The sequence below is a fragment of the Temnothorax longispinosus genome, chromosome 1 (genome assembly GCF_030848805.1).
Source record: "Temnothorax longispinosus isolate EJ_2023e chromosome 1, Tlon_JGU_v1, whole genome shotgun sequence".
In the NCBI taxonomy this organism is placed as follows: domain Eukaryota; kingdom Metazoa; phylum Arthropoda; class Insecta; order Hymenoptera; family Formicidae; genus Temnothorax; species Temnothorax longispinosus.
Window position 1 is genome coordinate 2,572,526 of NC_092358.1, and position 12,604 is coordinate 2,585,129.

The 12,604-nt window shown below is 45.1% G+C and overlaps 1 protein-coding gene and 1 long non-coding RNA gene across 2 annotated transcripts in view; one reads left to right on the top strand and one right to left on the bottom strand.

Moving 5' to 3' along the window:
• LOC139809561 (uncharacterized) overlaps positions 1–12,604 on the top strand; it is an 84,596-nt gene that overhangs the window by 17,698 nt on the left and 54,294 nt on the right. The window lies entirely within an intron of this gene.
• LOC139809317 (lachesin) overlaps positions 1–12,604 on the bottom strand; it is a 29,175-nt gene that overhangs the window by 14,955 nt on the left and 1,616 nt on the right. The gene's annotated exons all lie outside the window — the stretch shown is intronic.

The following is a 12,604-nucleotide window of genomic DNA, read 5'->3' on the forward strand; positions in this document are numbered from 1 at the left end:
GAATGACAGTTTGCAAATCGTATACGGTATTTTCTGCTGGGAGATTAGAAATCCGGATACAATCCGCGCGACCGGCATTCCGTTTGATGGATTTTCCATTAGCCGCAATTATTAGCAATTAATTTTCCATCATCCGCGGCTTCGATTATGCGACGTATTAACCTTCGTACGAACCGTTGACATCGTTAGATTTGATCGCCACGAATTAATGCGACACGTCGAGTCGATATACTATATCGTTCTAATAAGTTTATCTTCAATGTGTCAAGGCAGTGATAAAGAGTAAATTTCTTTCACTATTCGACCTGTCGTTTCGAATGCGCGATGACGGAGCGTCGGCTAAACGCCGACCTTTTGTTTACCCTGTCTCCGCGAGAGACTGTTATAGCTATATTACAAAACGTCGATATGCAATCTGCTCGCTAACGACGACGTCGACGTGCATCGAGACCTGTACTTAATTAATCTTCGAACGCGGGCTCGCGGGCTCGGTGGAACGCGGTGGAGAAATCAAAGGATAGGATAGGGGAAGCCCGCTTGTATCGCGGCGAAACTTGTTTATTGAATTGCTGCGTCGTGCTGCGGTTAAATGCGAGGGGATGTTTAAACTCGCGGAAGTGAATTAAGAGTATCGAGTAACCCGCGAAAGTTTCCGAGTTTCAAGAAATTAGCAAAGTTTGAGGCGCGCGGTACGATATGCGCGCGAAACAGAACGTTCCGGCGCGGCGGGAGGCGGAGGCGCGGTTCAACGCCTCGAAATAAGTCCGCGCCCCTTCGGCCAAATAAAATTCCCCTATTACTACCCTGTGTTACTACACCGGCGCTCGACCGTGCCGAAACTGCTCAACTTGGGTAAACGTAATATTTTTCACGGCGATATCGAGCGGCGGAACGCGTTCGCCGAGCAACGGCGTATATCTTCTTTCGCGGCGCGGAACGCCGTTGCAGGAAAATGCCGCGCTCGCCAAGTTCCGGCAATTTTGACCCAGGCCGCGCCGCGACGGGGACGAAAAACGAGAGAGGGGGACGACGACGGAAAACGGATTTGAAATCCGATCCCCCAGCGACGTGTACATATTATTTCACGCCGGTGTCATTCATGCCAGAAACTCGGGGAAAAACGCTTGTCATTCAACGATCCGACGGTGGAGGGAGAAGGGCGGTTTGGGGGATGGCGAACAAATCCATTGAGCACGATCGAGCGTGTCTGAAAAATCGGCTCTCCGCAACAACGCTCAAGTTTCACTAGCACTGATGATATTTTACGCTTGGGATTTGCGACGAGCTTTCAATCAAAACAACATCGATGAATGGAATTTCCACGACCGTAAGTGTTTCAAAAAGAAACGTTGCATTTATCTCCCGTCCACGTGATACGGGACTGAAATATTATTGAGATTTATCGTTATTCGTAATTCGTAATGCCTCGCGTTATATTTTTGTCATAAATAATTCGTTTCGTTAAATAAAACGAATGATTTCGATACCGATAATCGCGAGTATTCCATTTTGTGACTTATATGGTGATAGATAGACGTATTCCGGTAGGAATCACGTACACACGCGTGTACCATGACGTATTCATTGAAACGTGAAAGCGGTAAAAAACGCGAGAGCGAGGGAACAGCGATTGAAGAATTGAGGGCCTTGACTACTGAAGCGCGCTTTAAGCGCACTTTGCGATGCACACTTGAGCCGAATGCCATATCTATTTACATTTGAGTCAGTGGATATGTTGAAAATTGTCGCCCCTTCAATTCCGAGCGCTCGAGCATGCACAGAGAACTCTCCAATACACTCTCTCTTCGTCTCGATATAATCTTTCCACGTCTTTACTCGATAAAGCCAATTTAAATGTATATCGCGATTATTACTAAGGAGATTTCTTTTTTAAAGAGAGAAAAAGAGCAGCTATAAAATGAAATTCATTACTCTCTACAGCGTCACTGAAAATTGTACTGAAAAAATATGTTGTAAATTTTGCAACTTATAAATTAAAAAATTCCTACTCTCAAAAGCGAAACCTTTGTGCATAAAGAAGAATTTATATCTCACATTTTATCTCATATTTTATTTCACATTTCCGATATACTTTTTCATCTCTCCATGGCCCATCCTACATATACGTATAAACGAAAATCTAATGTGAGAGGAGAATAAAATGTTTAAAAAATGCTTTGACAGCGAACAATATCAGGCTATATGACAAATAGACAAATGTATTTCATGTTACGTCAATACGATTAGCTTGATATCCTTCAGATATTTCATACAAGCGATACGGGTATATATACATCGCGGAGATGTGTCCTATTTGTCTCGCGGATTTTAAATCAAAATCACTCACTCCTCCCGCCATTCCGATATGTGAGCGTGCATAAAAAGCGCTTCCACTCGATCCACCGTGCTCGAGTACGGCACCCTAGCGAATCATTCCTACACATTTCATACTGATTTATACAAACGAAGAAACGAGATAACCGACGGCAAGCGTCGCAAGATCAACCTTGTTATCAGTCACACATGGCGATCTAATGAGATCCGCGATATCCACTCGAAATTTTCACAATATTCGCAATGGAATCGATAAATTTATCCTAAAGCGTTCTCTTTTAATTTCGTTCAATTTTAATACGAGCTGCTAGATGAACGGTACCGTGTTCTCGGTTGACCGTGCAAATACCGCGGTCTGGCCATCGTAAATTTTAACACGCTATTCCGGCATAAAAAATGCTGTGTCCCACATAGCCGCGGATAAACTCGCGGGACGGGGAACAATTTTCTGTCGCCCACTCTGCGCGCGCACGCGCAACATCTAAATCTAAATTAATCTGCAAAAATCATGAAAAGGATATTGCGAATTATCGGACGGAATATGATCCGAGCACGAGAAAACGTGGACTCGGATAAACGCGGACTCATACGCATCAACGTGTACCATTTCGAATGCGTATTACGATAGTCATTCGGCCATTTACACGGGACGAATATAAAATGCTTGAACGACCATCGAATGAAAAGCAAAAGCGTGTAACGCGAAAATGCGTGCCATAAAATACACATTAAAACGAACAGACGTGGATCTGCGTGCAAACAGCGCGAGGCGGCAAAAAACGTGAATCTCGTGAAAAATTAACGTTCCCCGCCGGTCGCAGGAGAGAAGACGGAATGGGGTGTTAGATCTTGTGGATAGAATTGCGACTTGGTACTTGCCGTACGGACACGCGCATTAAATTGAGACGTCATCTCCTATCCGAACCTAAAGAAATATCGGCTCGTTTTAAACGGAATTATTCGCCGACATTTGCGTAATTACGTATTCAGGGACGAGCGCGATTTGACAATTCGACACTTTCACGCGGGATCGTTTCGGTTACTCGCGCTTCGTAATCGAAAGGCAGAGGCCCGGTTTGCCGCCGCCGACGCCGGCGCGAAACTCTAGCCCTTTTACGCTGACTGCACTTAATTACGTTTAAAAATAAGTTCGGCCGGAGTAATTAATTTTAGATTCCCGTAAAAGTTTAATCACACAAAGTTTCGGGACGGGCGCGGAAGGGTATTCGGGAAGTATCTTTTTAAGGGGCCGTAAAGGGGCCGGGAGAAGCGACGAGTGAGTTTAAAGATATGGAGGAGTGGATGCCGGCACCTTAATCTTTTCCCCGAGAAAGTTTCTCTCGTCGCAAATCTTCCCGCGTGCGCGCGCGAGCGAGCGAGCGAGCGCGAGCGTGAACGCGCGTCGGCCGTTGTGTGGTTGTGTCTACGTCTCCCTACCTCTCCTAGGGGAATACAGGCACCGCACCGGCGTGTAAATCACGAGACATTCGACTTTTTAAACAGTAGATTACGTTCCGCGTTTGAAGAGAGAGAGAGAGAATCGCCATATTTCACGAGGCGCGACGCGCGAATATCCGTCGCAATCGATAGCCCCGCAAAAACGGTCCCCGGTCTACCCTGTCCATCATTAATTATTCCGATGCGAGAGATCCGCGCGCGCGCGCGCGTGCAAAAAAAGAAAAGAAAAAAGAAAATGCGAGAAACAAGAATTACCAGCCACGTTAGGTACGGCCGGTAGTGTCTGAAATTGAACGATTGCGCCGGCGGAACTCATAATTTCGACGGTGCCAGTTATACGGCGGACGCGTTTCGATATATCCTATCCAGGAAATGCCATATAGAAATCCGGCGCGCGGAATAGATCGGTAGGCGGAAATAAATTCTTGTACGCCCGGACGTGGATTAAGCGACGGGAAAAATTTACGTCGCGCGTCGCTGCGCTTTGGTAAATCAGGATCCTTCGCGTTACGCTTACATACGGGGGAATACGGATGCCGTCGTCGTCGCGACGTCGCGGAAGTAAGGAAGGTACGCCGTACGCCGTTACGTCTGGCATTTGCCATCCTATTTTCAAAGTGACTTCGCTCACCGAGGATATACTGAGGTAGCTGAGGAAGAATGTTGTATCTTAAATCGAACAAACATTCGCATGCGTATACGTCTGGATCGTATACCCGCTCGAGACACGCGACCCGTTAAAGGTGATGATTTTGTCGCAGCGACTACGTTGCGAGAGAGAGAGAGAGAGAGAGAGAGAGAGAGACTTTCTCACGCTGGAAAGCGAGTTACCGGTGAATTACCTTTGCGCTTACAAAGCAAAATCAATTACGTCGAGTATCAGCGTGAAGTTCGCCCCGTACGATCACGTAGGACGACGGGAATAAAGGGAAGCCCTCGTTTACGTCGCTACGCGAGTAACTCGTCGCATTTTGAGACACCTTGTGAGACTCGGCGAGGCCCCGGCGAAAGGAGCGCCCGCGCCGCGCCGGAGCGAAGCAATTAAAGGAAAAGCTGCAAGAGCATCGGATCTGCGTAACAATACATTATGGAAGTCGAAGCGAACGGAAGTCGCGGATACTAAAATCCACGCGAGACAAAGGGTTGCTCCGGAGGATTTCTCAATTACCGAAATGGAATGTGTGACGAGCAGGGAAGGGAGGGAGGGCGGGAGGGTAACGAGGAGCGAGACCAGAGTGACGGCGATGGCAAAGTGACAAGCGGCCCGACGGGATTTTAAGCTCGAGAATGTCGCGAGAATTTAGCGAAACGGTTAGAGAGGCTACCCAACGAGAAATCCTTTTCGTCCCGTATAGCATTGCTGCCCCTCTGCGATAAGCTTCTATCGGGCGAATCTTCACGGCGAAATTAAGCGCGTCTCGACAGAAGTTGCGTTACGAAGATTATAATACGGAAAGGCGAGGACGCGACAAGTTTGTGTGAGGGATAAAACGCGTAGCCTCAACGAACGAGAATGTTTAACGGTTCTTTCTATTAACTCGTTCGCGTGGCCGAGTCTTACGCCGCGTATCGGGGAATCTTCCAGGAAGGAATTAGACGGGTCCCGGTGTAGACATCGAGGGCTTACCGTAGAGCACGGGAGCATCTGATAGGAGCGACCACCTGTCTCGTATTTCAACTTCTTCCCAACTTCTCTTCTCCGGCTCTCTCTCTCTCTGCCGGCTCCTCCACATTGTTAAACCCTGCATTTTCGAACATTTTCTCCTCAGAATGCGCTCCCGTGTCTGTATACGAGATGTCTCCGAGCTGACGATAATAGAACCGAAGGGGGAATGACTCCTCGTAAAAAATTTATTCGGGAAGTGAATAATAAATAGGATTTTTTTCGTACTTTATTTTCGGAAACATTGATTGTATACCAGTAACCTCTTAGCCGAAGAGATAAAGAGGAAATGTCTCCTCGTGAAAAATTAATTCGGGAAGTGCATAATAAAATACGATTTTTTTCGTATTTTCGGGAATACTGGCAGATTGTAAACCAGTAACCTCCTAAATAGGGAAATTAATGATACATTCATGCTTTTTCGCGTACTGGTGTATTATTACTCTCCAATTTTCAAAGTTATTTCTCTTGAAAACAAAGTCTGGTATAAAAAAAATTATATCACACTTTTAACTTGATTTTTAGTAAAGAATCATTCTCTTTTCGATTCGTATACTACCAACTCACAATATGTATTCCATATATTCTAACGCTCATGTAATTGAATCAACAAACTTTGTTATCGTATTTACGTGTCCGAGTTCGATAAAAAGAAAATAAAATTACGACTGAGAATCGCGCGTGAGAAGAAGAATCGACGCGTTAGGTTAACAGGACGGTAATAGGGAAATTAATTTGAACGTTACTCTCGAAGATGAGCCATAATTCAGGCCGCTCCTTCAAACGTTTCGCTAAACTTCCAAGACGCGAAATTAATTTTGCGGTTACTCTCGCAGGGCGGGCTCTGCGCGCCCTCGGATGCATCTGTGATATAAGTCATGTAATATAAAGACGGGTACACTTTCGACAAAGGTAATCACTCGTGAGGCATTAACTCTTCGGAAGTCCGTGACTCGTAATAAAGCGAATAAACGCAAACACTCTCAACCCAGAAGAGGGATGATAATCGTGTTACACGCGTTCCGATAAAGCTTGCCTGTCGATATCCGACCGAGTCTCCCGCGAATTCGCCGTAGTCGTTGTAATCCAAATCGGTTTCGCGCTGTGATCGTCGCGTCGACAGTTGCAGGTTGCGGGTGCGGAGAAGAAGAGAAAAAACGAAACCCCTATATAACGTTGCGCGCATAGGGCGAAACATCACGTTCGATTCTCACATCGAGCCGGAAAATTGTGCCGCGCGCGCAAAACGGACTCGAACCAATTTTTTTCTTCTCCCGATCTCCCTCTCTCCGTTCCCCTCCCCTATATCCCCCTTTTTCCGTCTATCCCAAATATATCCTCGCGCGGCCCACAGCTTCAAAACGAAAATGTATGTACCGATCGGAGGAGGAGGGGCACGCTGTTTGTTCGTGACTGCGAAACGAGATTTTTGCGGAAACGGAGAGAAAAATTGCAATCGAGATTTGTGGAGCGTTTCGATTGACGCGGACTTGGTCTCTTTCTCTCTCTCTCTCTCTCTCTTTTTTTTTTATTTCGAACGGGACGCGCGCGTGGGATCTATAGCGACGTGTAACGACCCCTTGATCGTTACGCTCGTGCGGGATATTCGTCAGAGTGGCTTCGCTATTCTAAATTAACTCGACTCTTCGCGATGAGAAAACTTGGAAAAAGTATTCGTTCTGCTCTATACACTCTCCGCTATAACGGAGATAACGCCTTCAGAATGGATACTCAACGACGAGTACTTATATTCCGTATTAAAAATGAGACTGTGAGCGACTTGAGAAAAAATTATCATCATTATTCAATGAGCCAAAATGATAATTTATTCGACGATTTTGGTCCTCACTCGGCAACATTGCATTAATAAAACAGGGAATCAATACGTAATGCGGCATTCGTATATAGAGATTTAAGTGACATCGTCAACTAACTTTCAGTATGTAAGCGAAAACTTCGACTTTCGCGTATCTTCGAATTCTTTTAATGAAAACTGACATCGCAGACTTTAAACGCACCCCTCCCCCCTCTCTCTCTCTCTCTTTCTCCATTTCTCTCATTCACTCGTGCATACGCCCCCGCGACATCAACTCGGGGATAAACTTTCCGAATTTGAGCAAATATCGCTCACCGCGCGAAACGACAGGTGGAAAATTATTTCTTCGCCGATAAATCTTCGTGCGCGACCGCGATAAATTTGCCGCGGGCGCACGCGTTACGTATATCACGCGCTCCGATACGTGGATGCGCATAAGGATACGCATCTTTGATTATACGATACGAGAGAAATAACATGCCGTTCAATTTACATGCAAAGCGACAAGAACCGGACCGGAGATAACGGTAATTGTCCTTTATTTCACCGCTCTCTGCCCGTCGACATTATCGAACACGCGGGCATAATTGGACATTCAAATAAACAATAATTACCGTAACTTCTACTGCAATAAAATTCCGCGTATGCGTGTTTACGGCGCGACACGTAATTACTACGGCTCGTCTTTCCCACGGGTGGGAAATATGCCACATGCGTGTTTCAAACATTTGAAATAGATTATTCGGCGCATCCTTATTTGACAAATCCGATTATGATCATCCACTCTGTCGGAGCGGCTAATCAGCGCCGTAAACGTTCCGTTTTTATCAATGCAATTGAGCAGCGCGACGCGCATTCGGAGAGATTTCAACGTCGAACGATAATAATATTGTAACGTTTTATTTCCCTCTTCCCGTTGCGCGGCGTTGCGCGTTTCGTCGTTATTATTTTGCATTTTGTATATACGAGATCCACGGAGAGCGTGGTATAGCTAATTAACGTTTCGCGTATGTTTCTACAGTGGCGTACCATTAATTATTCTCATCCTGGAATATAATAAATTTATCAACAGCCGTATATTATTTAAATCGTATACTGCAACTAGGTCTGGCTTTTGCGTTCAACGAGCGGTTCTTTTTGCCACTTCTGACAGTTTCAACTTTCCGTATAATCGGTTATTTTCGGCAATATTGTTTGTCTAAGGTATTTTACTTTTACACGTACGAGATACATGTACGGACAATTTCGTAATTTGTCTCGCGCGAAAATATAGCGAAAATACATCGTTTAAGTAAATATTTCGGGCTTGCGGGTCAACAAAAATCAGGTCGAAAAAAATCTATTTGTGTATTTCGGGGTATGCCAATATATCAAGACTATAATTATTTCGCTCGTTTGGCATAAGGGAAAAATAATCGATCGATCGAGCAGTGCCGGGAACGGGAACGGACGATGCGCGCCGCCGACGGAAATAGATCTGGCAGTTGCCTTACGCCAGTTCCGCCGGTTCGTGTTCCAGCGGTTGCAAAATTCATACCCGGGACGACGACGACGGGCGTCGAAGTTTTCTTAATAACGGAATCCTGAATTCCGGCTGTTTCTCGAAGTAGGTCGTGCTCCGCGCGATTTCCTAGGTCGTATCTCCATTTCCTGCGCGCGCTCGCTCGCGCGCGCGCCGACTTCCCCGTATCTATCCGACCGGCTCCGGTATCGGAGTTTCTCCTCCGGGGACATAATTTCAAAATAGAAGCTATGCCCCCCTCCCCCCTTATAACACCGAGACGTTCCGTGTTTTAATAAGACGATCGATACGCGCGAATATATACGCTTCCCAGCCGTTACCCTCCCTTTGACTTTGACCAACTCGCTCGTACGTTATTTCGGATTCCGCCGCTGAAAATTCCCCCGTCCTACGAACCCGGAGAGAGATAAAGAATCTACGTGCTCACCCCCTCGCTCGCTGTCGCTTAAAATGTCCGCTAAAGCGCACGTGAGGCACCGCGTAAAAGCCGCGGGTACACGACGAAAAAGTTTTCCCGTATATCAAGGCGACGTCTGTGCGGAAAAAAAGAACGCGTCGCGGCGGCGGCGGCGACGCGCGCGCGCGCGCGCGGCCGCACCGAGCGTCAAGTCGCGTGTGCGTGCCTGCGTGCGCCATGAATGAAATCAGCCAACGAGGTTTGCGGGAACCCCATTCTGCGAGTCAAAAGAATTTTTCTAATCAAATAGTCGGATGGCACATTCTACAAATGTTTCAACTCCGACTCCGAGCAAATCGCGGTTCGCATATTTTTAAAAAGCGCGCATAACATCAAGATGCGAAACATTTTTTGTATATTCACGTTAATAATTCGACATCCGGCGGTATCAGAAATGTTCTTTTCTTCTCTCTCTTATTTTGCATGTTTAATCAAATATAATATTTAAACACATCTTTTTCTCTCTATCTCTCTTTCTTCTTTTCCCCCTTGGCCTTCACTTCTTTTCGCTTGACTCTTTCAAATTATATTAAAATAATTAATTTAATTTCCTGTTTCGTGAATTAACTCAAGTAATTACATATTATTAACATAATATACTCAAGTAATTACGTGTCATTAACATATAATAGAGTGCACAATTTGATTACGAATCATGTAGGATAACAATAGCATGTTAATTTATCAAGCGAAGTAACGTGACGCGGTGTAATTGTCGTTTCTCTCTTTAACCGAAAGAAATTGGCGATCATTATTTATGCTCGGACACAAAATTGTATTAAGTTATATATATGTATAAATATCGTTAAACTTTCTCTCACGGTTGATATGTCCGCTAAATGCATATTTTCGTTAACGATATGATAATGTTTGAAATGTGATGGTAAAAGTAAACCGAAGATATCAAATGGAGCACTTCTCATACACAACGTTCGCGTTACACGACGATCGATCGGCACGCTAAAAACTCAATTCATTTCATCGGCAATAACTCGAAAATTAAATGGAAACTTGCATATTTTTCGTCATTTTTAAGCCCGTAATTTAAATGTATTGACAAAGTGTATATGAACGAATAATTTTTTTTTAATACTGACGATCCTATTACTTTTCTAAATACAGGATAATATGAAAATTGATAATTAACTAAATATACATTAAAAAGAGAGGGAGGACGAGAAAGAGAGAAATTATTGCCGACACTTGTCACCGGTGCATAGGACACGCGAAAAAAGGTGGTGGAAGATGAGTGCTCGGACTCCGTAAGATATAGTTAGCACTAGCCACATGGTACGTCGTATTCCGATAAAAAGTGCAACCACAGAGAATGACTTTTTGCCGGGAGAGAAGGTTAAACGGGCGAAGAGTCGAACGATCATCTCGAGGGAGTTACATTTCGGATTTTTCTTTTCATGTAAAGATTGACCTTACGCGTTTAAACGGTTCGTTAAGTTGATTCTCCTCCCGGTTAGATTTTCATTTAATTTAAACGACAACGGCGGCGGCGGCGATGGCGGCGTCGTTTTTCAGCCCCCCGCCATCTCTCTCTTCTTTGGCACTCGATGTCCCGCTGACGCTAACGAGCGTGTTTGGAATTTTGACAAATCTCGCGCTAGGATTTTGCCTTTCGCGCGCGGCCCAGTAACAATGCAAACGTCGTTACTCGTCTACCATACACATTAACGGTTTTATATAACGAAAAGGCCATTCCACATTGCATCCGCAGATAGGTACGCATTGTATTTTGCGCATTCGCGCACCTATGTACCGGAGGTGATATATGCGCCGTAAACGTTTGCACTACGCTCACCTCAAACTTATTACGGTTAACATATACCTACATACTATCCGCTAACGCAATATCGCGCACGACATGCACAATTCTATACTATGTGTCTGCATCAAGCAACGATGCGCGCACACAAACGGCCTAATTTAATGGAGCAAAACGATAAAGCGATCTGCCGTAAGTTCAATTCCTTCCTAACGTATAAGCGCCAAACAGCTGCAGGAATAGAATAAGAAGCGGGCGAGAGAGAAAGGCAAACGGTGGAAACGAGAGAGAGAGGAAAGGAGACGAATCGCGTTTGCTCGATTTCGCCTGCGAAACCATCGAGGAACTGTCGCGCATCCCGCGATAGACGTTTACTGATGACCCGTCAAAAATTGATTTTCGCATTTTGCCCCTGTCGATACGTGTTACCGCGCGCACACTTCATTCCTATAACTCAACCACACCGTGTACACGCGTGATACGTGAAAACGTAGAACATGCGGGAAACGTCGTGCGTAACGCCAACATGCGAGGCGTGTGCTCGAAGAGTGTTTAAAAGGGTGTTTAACAAAGAAAGAGAGAGAGAGAGGGGGGAGGGAGAAGAAAGAGAAAGAGAAATATGTACCACCGCTGTTCCCAAAATGACCTTCGGAAAGCAACCTTTACCGCGAGAGCTACTTACGCGGTAGACTTAACGACTTCGCCCCCGCGGTTAAAGCTATACGCCGCGCAATTAATTCCCTAAGTTCCACCGGCAAGCAAATCGATGCAAATCCTTGAACAAAATCCCTTACGACGCGTCGCTCCTCGTAATAACTCCGTCCAACAACGAATTTGCCTATCCAAACTACCATTAAAAGCGCGACTACGACGCGTCGCGACGGCCGGATGACCTATGTCGATGATTAACGTCGCTTCGACGTTGAAGGAATCGGATCGGCCGCATTGAAATTCATACAAGTTCGACGCATTGTGTAGATTGATTAGCTAATGAATATTTATGTCGATGTGGTATGATTGCTTCTATAATGGTCGTCAAACGTTTCAATCCGTTTTGGACATCCTGCTCGGTGGTAAACTAAATTGAGCGGAAAGTGTCAGGGTATCTAAAAAATAAAAAAAAAAAAAGAAAGAAAATCGTTACACATTCAGAAACAAACAAGCAATTTTTGAAAGCAGCTTAGACAGCGAAACGGGAAGCTGGGAATTATTGGGAACGTACGTATATCTGTGAATGAAGATCGGAAATAAGCATGAGCAAGCAACTTTGCGAATTCAATCGTGCTTTGCGAGTTCGAACCTCGATTCGATCTCTTGATAAAGCATCACGGGATATCGGATATTGCGATAAACTCGCTATTCAAGATATTCACGTTATCCCCAATTAAAATCATGATTCTCGCTGAGCGTGTTATTAAATGGTGGCAGTTTGACTCTTTCGTTACAAGTGCGGTGTTTGAAAATGTTTTTATTAACCCCCTCCCCTTTTTCCCTTCTATTCGATAAATATTATCGTCATTTGGTCGCGCACAATTTTATCAGATTAAATCGTTTCCGGAACAGTTCTGGAACCGTGGTAA